We start from the raw sequence: 15,930 nt of genomic DNA on the forward strand, positions 1-15,930 counted from the left end.
AGTAAAAACAACAGGGAGCCATTGTGAAGCACTGAGAACAGATGAGAATCCTAGCCCAGACAGCAGGGTAGATGCAACAACCTCACAGTAATGTAGAGCCAGGAAAGCTGAAAGAGAAGAGACCTAGCAGAGCCCTGCATTAAGGCGGAGGCTTCTATACTGAAGGCATGACTTTAACATCAGGGGCATTTGCAGAAGACTGGAGGAGAACGCCTTCCAAGGGGGCCACTTGAAACTCACCAGGAAGGAGGCAGAGAAGCTAGGAGGGCAGGCACAAGGGCATCTGCTCTCTTCTACCTGGGGAGAGCTGGCAGCTCTAACCATCTGTGGTCCCCACTCGACTCCTAAAGGAGTCACAGCAGAGAATCACTCAGGACTCTCAGATTACCTATCCTGGCTACCAGATCTGGCTATGTAACAAACGTTCTGTTCTGTTCTGTTTTGTTTTGTTTTGTTTTTAAATGAGACCATTGATTCTCATTTCAGTTTTGTTTGAACCACATCCCTCACAACTGACTTCTGTGATAAAAGACTAGTACAACTCCAAAAGGAGTGCTTAATTTTAGACTGTTTTCCTTTTCCCCGATCCCCCTTTCCCATCTCCTAACCCTCCACCCCACAATAGGCTTGAAAATAGTAAGTTTGTTTTGTATGGTGGTTGTCTTGTTATTTCAACCAGGGTGGTCCAGACTGAGAAACATTTTCTGGAAAGATTTTAACTACTGGATCATAAACAAACGTGTGGTGGCTATGTAGAAATCTTTGCGATAATGAATCCAAGACGTTATGGTTGTGAAGCCCAGTGACTGTAACGTTAGCTTAAAATCACAGCTTGACATACCTGGAAAGATGCCATTGGACTCACGGGCCAGCCCTGTAGACTACAACTTCAAATAGACTCTAATCAGAGCCCATTCCCATTTTTCAGTCTTTAAGAAATGGTTTTGGCCATATTGGTAGGGAAGAACCAGAAAAATAAGTTTTGAATTAATCATAATGCTTTACAAAAATCTACCAAGTTGTACATTTCCATGTACATTTCCATGTACAACTAGGCCTGCTATAAAGACTGTTCTGCATTCTGCATCTGGTCCCTGGGCTGCTGGGACTTGGTGGCGGAGGAAGAGTGAGGGGAGAAGCATGGCTTAAGCCATGACTCCCACTCTGTGGGCATTTGAAGTGGCTGCCAGGCACGTGACACCAACTGTTCCAATGGGTTCACAATGACATCATCTCATTATTTAACTCTGTTTGCATTTCAGCTTCCTCCTTTTCAGGGACTTCAGGCCTCTCGTGTCCAAGTAAGTTTAGATGACAAAGAAGGGAGTCTTATAGGTAGTCACTAAGTGCCAAATGTCCGTTGTGTCTCTTAGCCCAGTTTGTAAGATGGGAACTGGTGAAATAAAGGGTTCCGTCAACACCACCCTGGCATACCGCTTTCCTCACAGCGTGACAGGGAGAATGGGTAGGAGTAAAGGGAGGCTTTTCAGCCCTGGGTAAGTCCCAACTGAGCAACTTCAATAAAAACCCTCAGTTTGTTTTCAATTGGGAAAGAAAACTATAAAATGGAAACCGCACGCAATCCTACACTGGAACCTCATTTAAAAGCATTTGTGCTTCTAACATGTAGAAAACATTTCTAATTTAGTCAAGCACTACTGTACCTCTCTCCTCAATTAGTCTTAATTTATTTCACCTAACTTCTATTTTTTGCATTTAGCAATGTGACCTCCAGAAAGAAATTACAGTAACCCCTTTCTGATTACGAGAATAAACATTTATTCTGATTTTTCCATCTTCACACAGTAAGTTACCAGAGACAAATGCATAATTCAATGTGATTACCTTTTAAAAACAATTAATTGTATATGTGCAGTGTGTGTGTGTGTGTTTATGTGTACATATATGGCAGCCAAAGGTCAGTATCTAGTTCTTCCTTTATTGTTCTTCATCTTAGTCTTAACAATGGAACCTAGAGCTCACCAACTGGCCAGCAAGCTCCAGGACTCCTCCTGTTTCTGCCTCCTCGGTACTAGGATTACAGGCACATGCCACCAAGCTCACCTATCATATATGGGTGTCGATGTCTGAACTCAGGTCTTCCAACTAGCATGGCAAACATCTTAGTGACTAGGCCATTTCTCTAGTCCCATACATTTAAGCTTTTTTTGATCAACACAAAGGCAAAAAGCTTTCTCATAGGAGAGGATGACTGGATGGGTGGATGGATGGATGATGGATGGATGGGTGGATGGACGGACGGATAGATGGACACAGACTTTATGTACCCAACCAAATAGAAGCCCCATGGCTTCTTGGCACAAATCACACCAATTTCTACTATCAGTGGGTTAAAGTGCACATTTAGACTCCATCATTTTCAATGCGCTCTTAGAAGACAGGAAACTTTTCTTATGGTTGAACTTTATTCTGTAGAAATGCAGTGGCATTAACCAAGCACACAAAGCCAACTCAAGCCTGAAATATGCCCATGACTCCAATCTTGCACGCATTTGTTCCTGCCAGAAACAACACAAAAGATGAGTGTATAGACTGAGGAGATCTTTGCCTGGACCTGTGAGACAGAGCCAATCCAACACACCTTGCAAACATGAAGTAGGCTGTGTCTAAGGAGTATTCACTGGGTAACTCTGTTCCTATGACAGACCCTGCACAGGCTGAGACAATTTCCACCTTTCTGGAGACCTACCATCTATTTTCTTATAATCTCACTGATTTGTTCTGCCTAGACTTGCCAAGTCAATTATTATTTATCATTTATGAAGTGGCTACTATTGGCAACATACTCTGCAAATATTTCAGCACTTCATAAACCCTCCATGATATAATCTCTTGTGGAGGAGAAAGGGAATTGGACTGCCTGGAACTGGAATACTGAGGCTATCATGAACACAGACTCATGTATGTGTAAGCATGAGCAAGCATACATGCATGCACACATGTGTAGACACATGTACGTGACTATACCTTACTGCTCTTTGACACATAATGTCTTTGCTCTGTTGGTCCTGTATCTACAATTGAAGCTCTCTACAGATGTCAAATTCAGCAAACTTGGTCACCTCAGAAGTCTAGTGGTTTTAAGGAACCCCTGAATAACCAGCCCTATTTGCATTCTTCCCCCTTGGTTTCATCGCCAGTGGAAGAACAGTCATATTGTACATGAAAACCTCGAGTACACTTCACAGCACACATCTGACCCCCTTCTTCATTCTCGGCCCTTGCAAGTACCTAGGCAAGCCAGTTGTCTTTCCTCATCGGCCTCCAGAAAAGGTTCCTAACCCAAATTCCAGCAAAACAGCAGCTGCATTCACGATTGTGTATTACTCATCCAAATCAGAGACTACTTAACATTGAGTTGTATATACTTTGCCCGAGAATAAATATTTATATTCCCAAAACACAGTAGATCACAAGCAGCCAATACAGGGCTAGAGACAGTGATGACAAAAGCAGTAAACACAAACAAACAAAGCCACAGAGAGTGTGGGGAACAGAGTGGGAAACAACTTTGAAAAGGTCAACAGAGGTCACAAGGTCCTACCTCTAGATGGAGAGCTACAGGAAGTTAGGAGCTGCTGAAAGGGAGAGTCACAGTCCTCCAGGGACTAGCTGTCACATAGGCTGCCCAATCTCAAGTGGTCTGCTCTGGACACATGTACATACGGGCAATGCTAAGTAGACTCAGTAGGTTGCATATACATGTGTACACATACACATATGCAATGAGAATAAAGAAGAGGTGGTCATGAATTTGGGAGGTGGGGAGGAATGGGCAGTGGGGGAGGGGTGATGTAGAAGCAGTTCTCATGTATGCTCTCAAAAACCTTAAATGAAAATTTAAAAACCAACAGAGGAATTCAGGAGTGGGGCCTCATAGACCCTCTGACATAGCACAGAGCTTCTTGAATGACAAGTCATTCTTTGCATTCGGGGGAGCTCCCAAATCATACTCCTTAATTTTTATGTTGTACATCTTGAGAATGATCTGCTTCTATATCCTCTAATTGACCTACTCAGCCTTCTTACACCTGAGTGCTTACAGGTGACTGTAGCATTAGCAACTGTAGAACAAGATACCCTGGAAGCAAAACATTTTACCCTACATCAGAGAGAAGACAAAGAACACATTAAGCATATGAACATATTGATAGCCAGGTAAAGTTCAAACCACATTGTGCTCCTCTTCAAACTGAGGGTCTGTGATACTTGGAAGGACAAAAAGAACAAAATGCCAAAGGGAGAGGCTCTGTCACTCAGAGACTGACCCACTGGAGGTCAGTTTATATTTGGAGCATTGATTTGGTTAGGCAAAACATCGCCCATGCTGTGAAATTAGTATTTGAGTTTCAATTGTTTTATATGCATTTAATATGTAAATGTGTTCACAATGCATGGTTGTAAAAGATCTAGAAACGTTACGAAGCTGTTATGCAAGCTTTATGTTTACAGGCATTTAAGTCTCTTTCTAAATCTCAATTTACAGTGGCATTGAGGGTCAGCAAGTCTATCTCTCTAAGCTTTAGGGGTCTCAATAATCTCAGATGGAAAAATCTTGCTGTGTTCACGAGAACACCAAGACCTCATAGCGAAGCTACTTTCATAGTGATGACCCTGACTGTCAAGAGAAGGTTGGTTTATACTCATTATAGTTTCTTTGACATAAGTAATCACAGGAGCTCCAGTGGCACAATCGCTTAGCGTGTGGTACTTATATAACATAAGCAATGACAAATGGCCTTCAGAGCTATCTCCTCAAAAATGACTGTTTCAATGTTTTGTTTCAAAACAGTCACGTCCACCACCCAGGTATTTCCATTATCCCTTAGAGCTGGAGGTACAGGCAGTTATGAGCTACCTAACTTGGTCCTCATGACAGAACAGTGAACATCCTTTTTTCCCCTACAGTGAACACTCCTAACTGCTGAGCCATATCTCCAGCTCCATAGCTTGTCTTAACTTTCCTGGTCTGGTGAGGGTACACAGAAATGCTCCAGAGGCAGGTGGAGGAGTCAAATGCAGAAGAGGGGCACGAACGCCAGTTCTCTAGCAAGCCAAATATGAAAGAAATGTTTCCAAAAAATTAGTACTGCACTGCTCACTCTCTGGGGTGTGTAGGTATTTTTCCCACAAAAATATAATACACATTAGATCTATGACTGCCTCTAAATGAATGAGTCTTTAAATTTTTTTAACTTCTTAAGGGGCAAATATCAATGGATATAATCCATATAAATAAATGTTCATCAGAGTTTATCTTCATTTATTTTGGTTAATGTTGTAACCAAATCTATCAAATGAACAGATTTTAAACAAAACAAAAATCCAGGTACCTGTAGACTCTGTGTCTCATGAAGGCCCATTTTCCTGGTTCACAGATGATACCAGACTGATTTCACATGGTAGAGGGAATCAGGCAGTTCTCTGTGTCTCTTTTACAAGGGTACTAAGCATTCCCATGAAGGTGCAATCTTTAGAGCCTAATCACCTCCCCCAAACATCATCTCATTCATTGATTAGCTTTCAACACAGTCATGGCAAGTTACGGCATGGCTTCCAATTTTACTAGTGCAAAGGGGTCCTGAGCATACCAAGGCTGACAACTCCAATGTGATCTCATCCTAAGAGGGCTGTTGTGGACAGATGAGCCCCACATGCTTCTCTCCAACCCTGGCCCATTCCCTGTACTTTGTATGTCTATATTCAATCCCCCTTTAGCTCTATCTCAGACTTAAAGAGATGCAAGGCAGAGTCCTCACTCCATCTGCCATCCCCACCACACACCTCCCAAACAAACCTACTCCCTCCTCCTACCAGCTCAGGAATGGGCAACTTCACTTCTGGTTTTGTCTAAGCCAAATATCTGAATCATCTTTCATCCCTCTTTGCCCCACCTGCAACATTTCACAAGTCCCTAAATAGTTCTAAATATATCTACTCTCAGCTACTGTAAGGGATGGAGTGGTTCTCAACAAGCAACAGTTTTGCTACACCCCACCTTCATCCAGCCATGTCTAGATATGTTTTTTATTGTTCTGAATACACTGGGTAGATGATGGGCTACCAGTATCCAGTAGGAAGAGACTAGGGTTATCGATAGACATTCTACAATGCACAGGGCAGCCCCGTCACCAAGAATTGCCCAGTTCAAAAGGTTAAGGACATTGAGGAATGCAGCTCTAACGCAAGCCACCAGAGCCTCTCAAAATGATTTCTCAAAACAACTTCCTATCTGATTTCCCCTCTTTTTACTCTAACAACTAAAGTGACTAAGGTCATCATAGAAATAAAGAATGTGACCCACTGGAGTGCCTTGTCTTGGATGATGGCCTGTAGGCCCTTGTCTACTCTGCTGGCCTCTTGGCAATGGCACCTGCATACTCAATCCTGTCAAATTCCTATGTCAGAGTCCTAAGCCCTTGGGTGACTCTGCTGGAGAAAGAGCCTCTATGAGGTAACTTAAGGTTAAATGCGCTCATAAGGAAGAGGCCCTGTAATGATGAGAGCCTTCATGAAAAACACACAGAAGCCTGCTTTCTCCCTCCACTCCTGTGAGAGAAGATGGCCACCCACACATAAGAGGGACCTCACTAGAACCTGACCCTGCTGGAACTCCGATCTTGAACCTCACACCTCTAGGACTATGAGAAGATAAATTCAGTGGTTTAAGCCAGCCAGGCTATGCTATTTTGTTATGAAAGTCTGAGCCAACATCCAACCTTGCTAAGTTCCAGTTCACGGGACATCAGGCCACTTACACCGCAGCTTCTTGTCCCATGCATTCTCCTGAAATGCTATTAGCTGACCCCAAATGCCATCATCCCAAGAGTGACTCTGTCACTACACTTCTAAAGCACCCACCTTGCTTGCATTTTGAGGACAATCCGGTAATGATTGCTAGGCTAGTCTCCCTCTGGGCTTACTATTCTGCTCAGCGCAGTGCAGAAACATTCCCATTTTGTCCTTTGTTGGATCAGGGCAGGATAATCTTTGTGGTTCATATCTGTTACTTAAAAACATCACTGGCCACTGAGCCGGCTGGCTTAAAGGGACCAGAAAGTCAATGTGAACATGCCTTGTCCCATGACCCAGCTCCTTCTGCCGCATCTCTCAAGAGAGCTGCCATGATTATGCCTGCCTCAGGTTCCTGCGAGGCCATATGCAACAGGAGGGGATAATTAACTGCAATATCTGGAATGAGCACTTATTCATGTTGTTTCACTTCAGGGAGCATCAAAGTTTCAAGGTTACAGTAAATACAGGTCTGGGGTGGGGAGCACCTGAGATAATGAAGCACCAAGAAAATCCCTATGTTTACTATTGGTAGCCACAGAGCAGGTAAGCATGTGATGTTAGTTTTATGAAATCAACTCTGAACACACACACACACACACACACACACACTCACAGAGGCAGGCAGTGAGGGATTGTAAAATAGAAGGGCACTCATACAGCTGTGCAGTCACAGATGCCTCTCTGAGAAGGCATAGGGACTAGGGGTGACTGGAGTTAGCCATAGGAAGTCCAGGGAGAAAAGCAAGAGAGGTCAGACTGTAAGCTGGTGGGAACGGCAGCAGCCAGTCCCACTACTGGTTCTTTTCCCCATGCTCGAATGGCTGTCTCCTGGCAAAGGGAGGTCTATGCACATACGGCAGAGTGGGAAACCACCAGCCTGTGAAGGAAATACAGATAATGGAACAGGAATCTCACAGTGCCGAGGCCTACTATGCGCTGGGTGCTAAGCAGCTCAGGGGTGTGGGGGGGGCTACTGGTAGAAATTTCAGACAGAACCCCAAGGAGCGCTGGTTGCTTGAGGCCAACAAGGGCACGGTCTATAAGTCAGGGGCCACCCAAGAAAACGGGAACCTTCTGCTGGAAAGAGATGAAGCAGGCAGAGGTGAGACTGTGAGACTGTGGAGGCAGGCCTGGGTGGTCTGTGAAGGCACACCATGCCACGCATGGTGTGAAAGCAGCGCAGTAACCCTTCTCCCTACTGGAGGAGTGTACATGCTGAGACTGGGGACACCTGGCTTCGGTCCCGCTCCAGGCACTGCTAGAGCCTGGACCTAGAATGACCCCCTAATGCACTGTTTAGGGGAGGTGGCAAAGCCTTTAAGAACGGTGGCTCAGTGGAGGATGCTCAGGTCAGTGCGGTGTGTTCCTCAAGGGAATGGAGGACTCCAGCACTTCTTCGCTCCAACACAAGCTCCTACCATGATGCGATCGATGCTCATCACAGATTCAAAAAGCGATGGGGCTACCCAATCACAGACTGAAACCGCCAAAACTGTGAGTAGAACAATCAACCAATGAAGAGGCCCCCAAACAAAGCAAACCCTTTTTCTCTTTATAGACTGATAATCTGAGGTGTTTGTTATGGTGATGAAAAGCTAAAAGAGGCATGGATGGTAAGGAGGAGAGGAGAAACTGCACAAATTTTACCACTTCACTAACAATTAGTTGATATCCAGTGTGCAAGCCCAGACATGAATCATCTTAGAAGAGTGTTTGAGCAAAGGTACCAAGAAAACATCAGAAAGTATGATAGGCAGGATGGTGTGATAGGCCACAGTAATCAGCTTCACCCACAGGAAAGTTACTCCTCCATCATTCCCAGGGTCGGAACTAGAAACACCTGGAATTTCTGCGCCCTCCACAGTCGTGACCCCGAGTGTACAGAAACTGCCTTTTCTGGACTACGCTGGCCCTGTCGCATTCACCAAGAGATCTGAAGTAGACAGGACAAGTGGCCTCCCTTTCTTCCTCACCCTTCCACATCCATTCTCTTCCAAAAACATCAAATATTTTCTTCCATAAATAATTGCAACAGGATGCCATTGCTTTCCTCGAGGAACAATAGCCTGATTGTGCCCTGTCTGACATGGGCCCAGCCCAGCACACACAAAGGGCTGCTTTCAGAGGCTCCGTTCTGGAGACATGGGTATGCACCCCCTTTCTTCTTTTCTTTAGCAACTCCATGACTGCCCTCCATCAGAGAAGGAGAGCAGGAAGGGGCTGCTACCACAAGGGGCAATTCCCGTCAGAGGTAAGCCATTGCTCACCTGCCTTTTGCTTGCCATTGACCACCCCCACAAAGCTCTTCATTCACCACAAGAGCACAAGTTGGCTCCACAATACAATAGCTATCATTTTAGGCATGGGAATCTCTTTCATTTCCCCACAGGCCCATGCACTTCAAAGTCTGATCCCCAGTAGGTGGCACAGTGTGTCACCAGGGGCAGACTTTGAGGTTGACAGCCTGGCCCCACTTCCTTTCCTCTCTCCCTTCACCCCAACTTTGCTTCCTGTGTACAGGAAGTACTTCATCCAGGTTCCTGCCCCTGCTGCCATGCTTTCTCTGCCTACCACAATGTCTTCCCTGCCATGGCGGACTCCATCCCTCAGATGTTATAACCCAAAACAAACCCTTTCACTGTATTTGTTGGGGTACTTTATCATGGCAGCAGAAAGTAGCTCGAACTCTAATAAATTGTGCTCTTTGGTTAAAACGGTCAGGCTGGACAAACTCATCGCTTTAGGGGCTGAAGAAATGCCTCAGCAGTTGAGAGAGGTGACTGCTGGAGGGGGAGGGGGCCTTGAGTTTGGTTCCCAACATCCCACACTTACCCCAGGTCTCCAAGGGCATCCACACACACCCACGAACACATGATACCCAGAGGTAACTCACACATACATATAAATAAAAACAAAACAAATATTTTAAAACTTCATCGCTTTGCAGCCACGGCTTGACAAACATGCCCTTTGAATTCTTCCCCACAGAGATTCAGGTACTCAGCCAGGAAGTCAAGGTTTTGTTTGTTTTTAGGGGTTTTGGTTTTGTTCTGCTTTAAATGTTGGTGGTACTGGTTTTTTGTGGGGGGGACGGGTGGAAGTGGGTTGCCATTTGTAACATTTCCATTAAAGAAGTTAAAAGGCTGCCGTTACATTTCCAACAATTTGGAACGGCCATTCTCCCAGTCAGAGGCGTGCTATGGTAGATACTAAGGAGTTTCTTTCCCTACTATTTTATGGTCTTTCTCCCATCCACTTCTGTTTTGTTCTTTTAATTAAGATGAAATGTAGCTCTACAGGGCTGAGATGCTAATAAGCCCCCTGAAAGTCATCTGTGAGCACATACACTTCTGTTTAGAAAGCCATGTAAACAAACCATATAAGGCTACAGAGAGCAATGCTGCATGGGGCATAAAAAGGGATACTTGGCTGCGCTGTGCAGTGCTAGCCTGAACGGTGATTTATCGTTTGTGCCAGGAGGAGCAACTGAAACACAAGTGCATTTTAACGTCTAAGCATGGCTCCTCAACAAGGTCTACCAAGGCAAGCCCTCCACACCTGGGAGCTTCCAATGGAAGGAAGTTCAACAGGGCACAACAGTTGCTTTGCCCTCTGACCCACTCGGTTACCTCACCCAACTATCTTATGTGTGCGGCTTTTATCGCTAACTCGGTACAAAACAGTACCAACTGGTACCAGAATCTACTCCGGACCCTCATGACATTGGATTGAACTTCGCTGCCAAATTCACTGTAACTGGCTATGCATGGAGCCACACTAGGATTGATGTGTCTTCAACCTACTGCCCTTATGATTCCTTTTTTTTTTTTTTAAGTTGCAGACACTGGGAACAGCCCAGGGCTAATCTGGACCCCTTCATTCTTATCTATTTCTCAGCAGGCGATGTTCTCAAGGTACTGGAGACGAAGGGCTTAGTGAAACAAACAATCCCAGAAGACAGCTTGCTATGTAGGCTCACACGGGAAAGCACGCAGTTGAGTCAGGAGGACGCAGGAAAACGAGAGAGGATGCTCACATCACGTTATCATTTCCACAGGGGAAGTCTGGATATCCCTCTGGAGTCTGTGAGTGATGAAGCCGTCTCCAAGGTAGCAGTACTGGAGGTGGACAAAGTTTTAAGGGGTGGAGCCTGGTGAGAGGTCCTTAGACAGCTGGGTACCCTGTCCCCAGAGGGGACTATCTCAGGGGAGGGTGACAGAAAAGTGGGCACACGTGACCTCTACCCACATCTGCTTCTTGCACTTAACTGCTCTCAGGCTCCTCTCGCTGACGTGAAGGGGCATCCCTTACCACAGCTGCACTAGGATGTTTGGACTTCGAACCTCAACTCCGGACATTAATTAAAACTTCTCTTATAAAGGTAGTCCATGTCTTCAAACTAGTAACACAATGCTGACTAATAGTGAATAAATAAAGCAGGATAAACAGGCTTAGGATGGACTTGTTTGAGTTATCTTGGCAGGCAATGAGGTTGGGTAATCTACAGTTGTCTGGTATGTAGCCCTGGGGAGACCAGGACAGAAGAATATTGGCCCAGAGTGTGAGAGCCCAATAAAGGAAGTGAGGGGGGCTGAAGCCTATGTTTCTTTACTACCTAGGAATTGGCAAGCAGTACAAGAGTCTCTTCGGGGTCAGCCAAGGCCCCCCCAGTGGCAAACCAGTGTAAGTAATGGAAACAGGCAGGATTAATAGGGAATTGTGGGACAAACCAATTAGCTTAAAACTTTTACAACCTCAAAACTTCCACAACCTCAGGTGTTAGCTCTTGCCTCAACTGAAGGAGATAATGAGAACAGAGAACAGAAGCTCTGAGCTCAACTGGGGAGGCCACTTAAACTACTCTTTTTCAATTAATCATAGCACCAGGGAGGCAGAAGCAGGTGAATCTCTGTGACTTCAAGGCCAGCCTGGCCTACAGAGAAAGTTCCAGGACTGCCAAAGCTACACAGAGAAATCCTGTCTTGGAAAATCAAGAAAGGAGGGGGAGGGGGGAAGAAGTGGGAAGGGGAGGGGAGGGGGAGGGAGGGAGGGAGGGGGAAGGGGAGGGAGGGAGGAAGATCAGAGAACGAGAAAGAAAATGGGTCTGTACACTTGTTCACTTCTGTCAACAAGACAGGTTATCAGGTCAAGGCAGCAGTTGTCCTAATGGTTAGCCCCCCCCCGCCACACACACACACACACACACACACACACACACACACACACGAGCTGTAATTGACTGGCATTGATTTAAGATGAAGTATGCAGAACAAAGCTCAACTTTTTTAAGAGGTGCAGTCTTGTAATTGTAGCACTTGGTGGAGTCAGGAAGGCCAGAAGTTCAAGGTCTTCCTTTGCTACATAGTGAGTCTGAGGCAAAAAACAATGATCAACTTTGCAAGTATGTCTCAAATCTTAAAACAACTTTTGAAAAGCATTATACAGTGTAGGAAGGACACAATGTGTGACAGCTAACATCTGAAGGGGTCAGAGTTCCACAGAATGAAAGGAAAAAGCCACCCATTTCGATACCTTCTGCTGTAAGGACAGATAGCCAGGATCCTGACCCCCAGAGCTGTGTGTGCAGTGGCTTTGCTTTAACCACTACAGTGGTTTGTCACTGTGCGAAAGGCCTTCTTTACTGACCTCATGTGAAACACCACAGGTGGGGCTTGGCTTGGATTAGCTGGCTGTCCGTCAGAAAGGAAGGACCTATGGGGCTCACACCATCCTGTGGCTGATGTGCCTCCCTCAGAAGCCCACCTAGACACCCTGTTAGGGAGTTTCATTTCACAAATAGAAGGAGACAAGTGGGACCTCGGTGGAGCAATCAGTATGCAGTTGCATGTACTCACCACTGGGGGTTGTATGGACCTCACCTCAAGCCTGGCTCTATTCAGGCCTTCGTATTTGGAAAAGAGAACTAACTCTGTCTCTACTCCTCAAAACCCCACACACATCTCTTTGATGTTCAATTCCAGAAACTGACTATTTGCATAGCATTTACAATCCGGTGTCTACTCGATAACTTTATGAAAACATGGAAGGAAAAAGAAAAATGTCAGTTAAAGGGCCTGTTAATTCACTGCCAGCTGACCAAACTGGTGGTTCATGCTTTTTGCCTGGCAGTGCAGGCAATGCTAAAAATTCCCAGAGCCCTGGCACCAGGCAAGTCTTTGAGCCAGTAGTTTTGGGGAGGCAACAGAATTCATACTACTTCATGGCTCGTCTCCCAGGCTCCTTCAACCCTGAGCTAATGAAGTCTAGTAGGGGCTGCCCTGGGAAAGGAGAATCCAACGGTCCAACTGGAGGTCTGGAGGCATTCTGTTCCCTTGTTACTGCTAGCAACAAGGACAACTCTGCATGCTACCCCAAGGCTGCCTTTGCTTCCTACTTGTGAAGAGGACAGTCGCGGGTGGGGGTGCCCCTGAGAGAAATGTTAATGGTTTTCAGACAGGTCCTTGGAAGATGCATCCTCTTCACACATTACTTTTCCCCTTGACACCACCACCACAGTTGCCTGCCACCTTGAATGACTGACAAACAATAAGCACCTCTAGGGTGAAGACCATGTCATAGTCCTTTTATAACCCTAGCTTTGCCTTCGTGGTGAAGACATCTTAATTCATCTGTATTTTAAGGACCCACATGTTGCTGGTGACAAGACACTAAAGTTTTAATATGGATGACTGCCAGCAGCCTGTGTATTTGAGACATATTCCCCAGGTCAGCACCACTGGAAAATGGTATAGAGACTTTCAGGGTTGTGGCCTAACAGGAAGTCTTGCTGGTCACTGGAGGAGACTGGGGCAACAGTCCATCCTCTTCCCTTTGTATCCCAGCCATAAGGTAAGCAGCCTTGCTTCCACATGAGCTCCTATAGTGTTACAGACACTTTGAAGCACTGCCTTCCTGTAGGCCCTAAATTAATGGAGTCAACCAACCATGGACCAAAACCTTAGAAACTGTAATCCAAAGCAAATTGTTGCATTCAGGCATTTTGTTACAGTAACAGAAAGCTGACTGGCAGACATAGGTAGAAAGGGTACGGTGGGAGGTCAAATTATCATTTTTATAACCACAGTTCTTCTAATGCAAAACCGGCCACGTGGCCGTGATTAAAAGTCAATGTTAAAGTGATTATCCACAATTTATTTCAGAGCTGGAATCATATTTTTGAGGGAGATTAAAAAATACTGACAAGAAAAACAAAAAAATTCACAACTTTAGGTTTCAAGTTAATGTTATCATTTCACTTGGTGGAGAGCTAGTATTCATTTAAATTCTACTAAATGTCATTATTTTTTAAATTAATATACTCTAAAGTATTATATCTACTTTGCCACTGGCCATTCCAAGCTCTTCAGTGGAGGCATATGATAACATCAGTGTCTCCATGACAAGCTATCCTCACCACCTTTCCAGAACAAGAGATTTGTCTATTTTACCTTATCTTTCCTATCATAACTGTATACAGAAATGGTACCTCAACCTTTAAAAGTTACTGTTTACTGGAATGTTATGAGAAAAATTTCCAATTACGCTAGAGCCTAAGAATAAAAAACTAAACTATCATTGAAAAGAACATTTCTATTGCCACACAGCTGCTGTTATTCTCCAAAATTTACACCGTGTAGACCAGAGAAAATCTTGCTGTAAGAAAGAAGGAAAAGCCATTATTCAGATGAGGAAACGGGTGGGGGTAGAGGGTGGGTCTCATGAGTGGAGGACGGAATCCCCTGGCGACAGAGTGATGGGGGATGTCCCTGTTGGTGGTCTTGTCCTGTGCTCTACTTCAGAGAATGGAATCATCTAAAATCATGGTGAACATCGACACTGAACATTTATTTATTTATTATGTGTACAGTGTTCTGCCTGCAGACCAGAAGAGGGCATCAGATCATATTACAGGATGACTGCGAGCCACCATGTGGGTGCTGGGAATTGAACTTAGGACCTCTGGAAGAGCAGCCCATGCTTTTAACCACTGAGTCATCTCTCCAGCCCCCTAAACTGAAGTCTTAACAAGCCCAGCATGACCTGGGTGCTCCAAAACACAGAAACATTGTGCTTACGGACCTACAGTGGTGCCCGAGCTGCCAGAACATGCATGTTTTCAACCAACACAATAGGCAAAAGAAAAGTCCCAAAGGACAGAGTCTGTGGCAGGTGTCCATGGCCTGGCCCACCTGTTAACACATTCAGGTTGCAGCCTGTGCTCAACACCCCACCCAGAATAATCTAGGCTGTATTATTAGTATGTTTCCAGCTGCTAAATATGCAACAGCTACTTTCTTGTTTAGAGTCAAGTCACAACATCCCAAAGTGTTTCAACCAACAAAAGCATTTTATGGGGTAACTGAAGCAGGCAAGGGGCGTGAGCTAATAAGGACCCAGGGGGAGTGAGGCAGCGCTGTCTCCCACGCCTGGAGAGCACAGCCTTTGACCTGATACCCTCTCCAGTTTGCAAAATATTGACAATCACATCAAGTTGGGGCAGCTTGAGCCACACAGTTTGCTTTACTTGGTTTCAGTTACCAGGGGGCAACCATGATACAATTAAATGGAAATTTCCAGAAATAAAAAGGTCCTCGGTTTTAAATTGCCTGTCATTTGAAGTCACAGGAAGCAATCTCATTGTCCTGCTCTGTAAGGGTTCTCCCTTTTTGTCACAGATCCAGTCCACATAGTGTAACTGACAGCTAGCAACTTCATAGAGATCTGAGCAGTATGACCCCATCCTAGAAAACCAGTGATGCTGGCAACTTATTAGAGCATATTTTTATAACTGCCTTATTGATAATGTTGTTAATTTCTAGTTATGCCTGGTTGTGATTAAACATTTGTGGATAAATGTGTGTGCACGTGCGCGCGCTGGAATTAACAGTATATGTCAGTTTTATTGCTATTCATGGTTTCAGGAATCGACTGCAGATCTTTGAATCTATTTCCCTGAAAGAGAGGGAGACTACTGTACCGTCGCTCTACAATGTTGACCCGAATGCTAGCATGTACACATCTTCTTGATCGTTCACAGGTGCCAGAGAATGGACATTGCTAGACACAGTGCTGTTCTTGGCTCTCGGCATATTAAAAGAAATGTTCCTGTAGATC

At 45.0% G+C, this 15,930-nt stretch overlaps 1 protein-coding gene and 1 pseudogene across 1 annotated transcript in view; one reads left to right on the forward strand and one right to left on the reverse strand.

Moving 5' to 3' along the window:
* The window catches only part of Igf1r (insulin like growth factor 1 receptor), a 280,892-nt gene that overhangs the window by 127,268 nt on the left and 137,694 nt on the right, over window positions 1-15,930 (reverse strand). The gene's annotated exons all lie outside the window — the stretch shown is intronic.
* Window positions 7,714-15,930, forward strand: part of LOC110343486 — a 92,221-nt pseudogene continuing 84,004 nt past the window's right edge.

Source organism: Mesocricetus auratus, unplaced genomic scaffold (assembly GCF_017639785.1).
Source record: "Mesocricetus auratus isolate SY011 unplaced genomic scaffold, BCM_Maur_2.0 Super-Scaffold_4256, whole genome shotgun sequence".
Classification (NCBI taxonomy): Eukaryota; Metazoa; Chordata; class Mammalia; order Rodentia; family Cricetidae; genus Mesocricetus; species Mesocricetus auratus.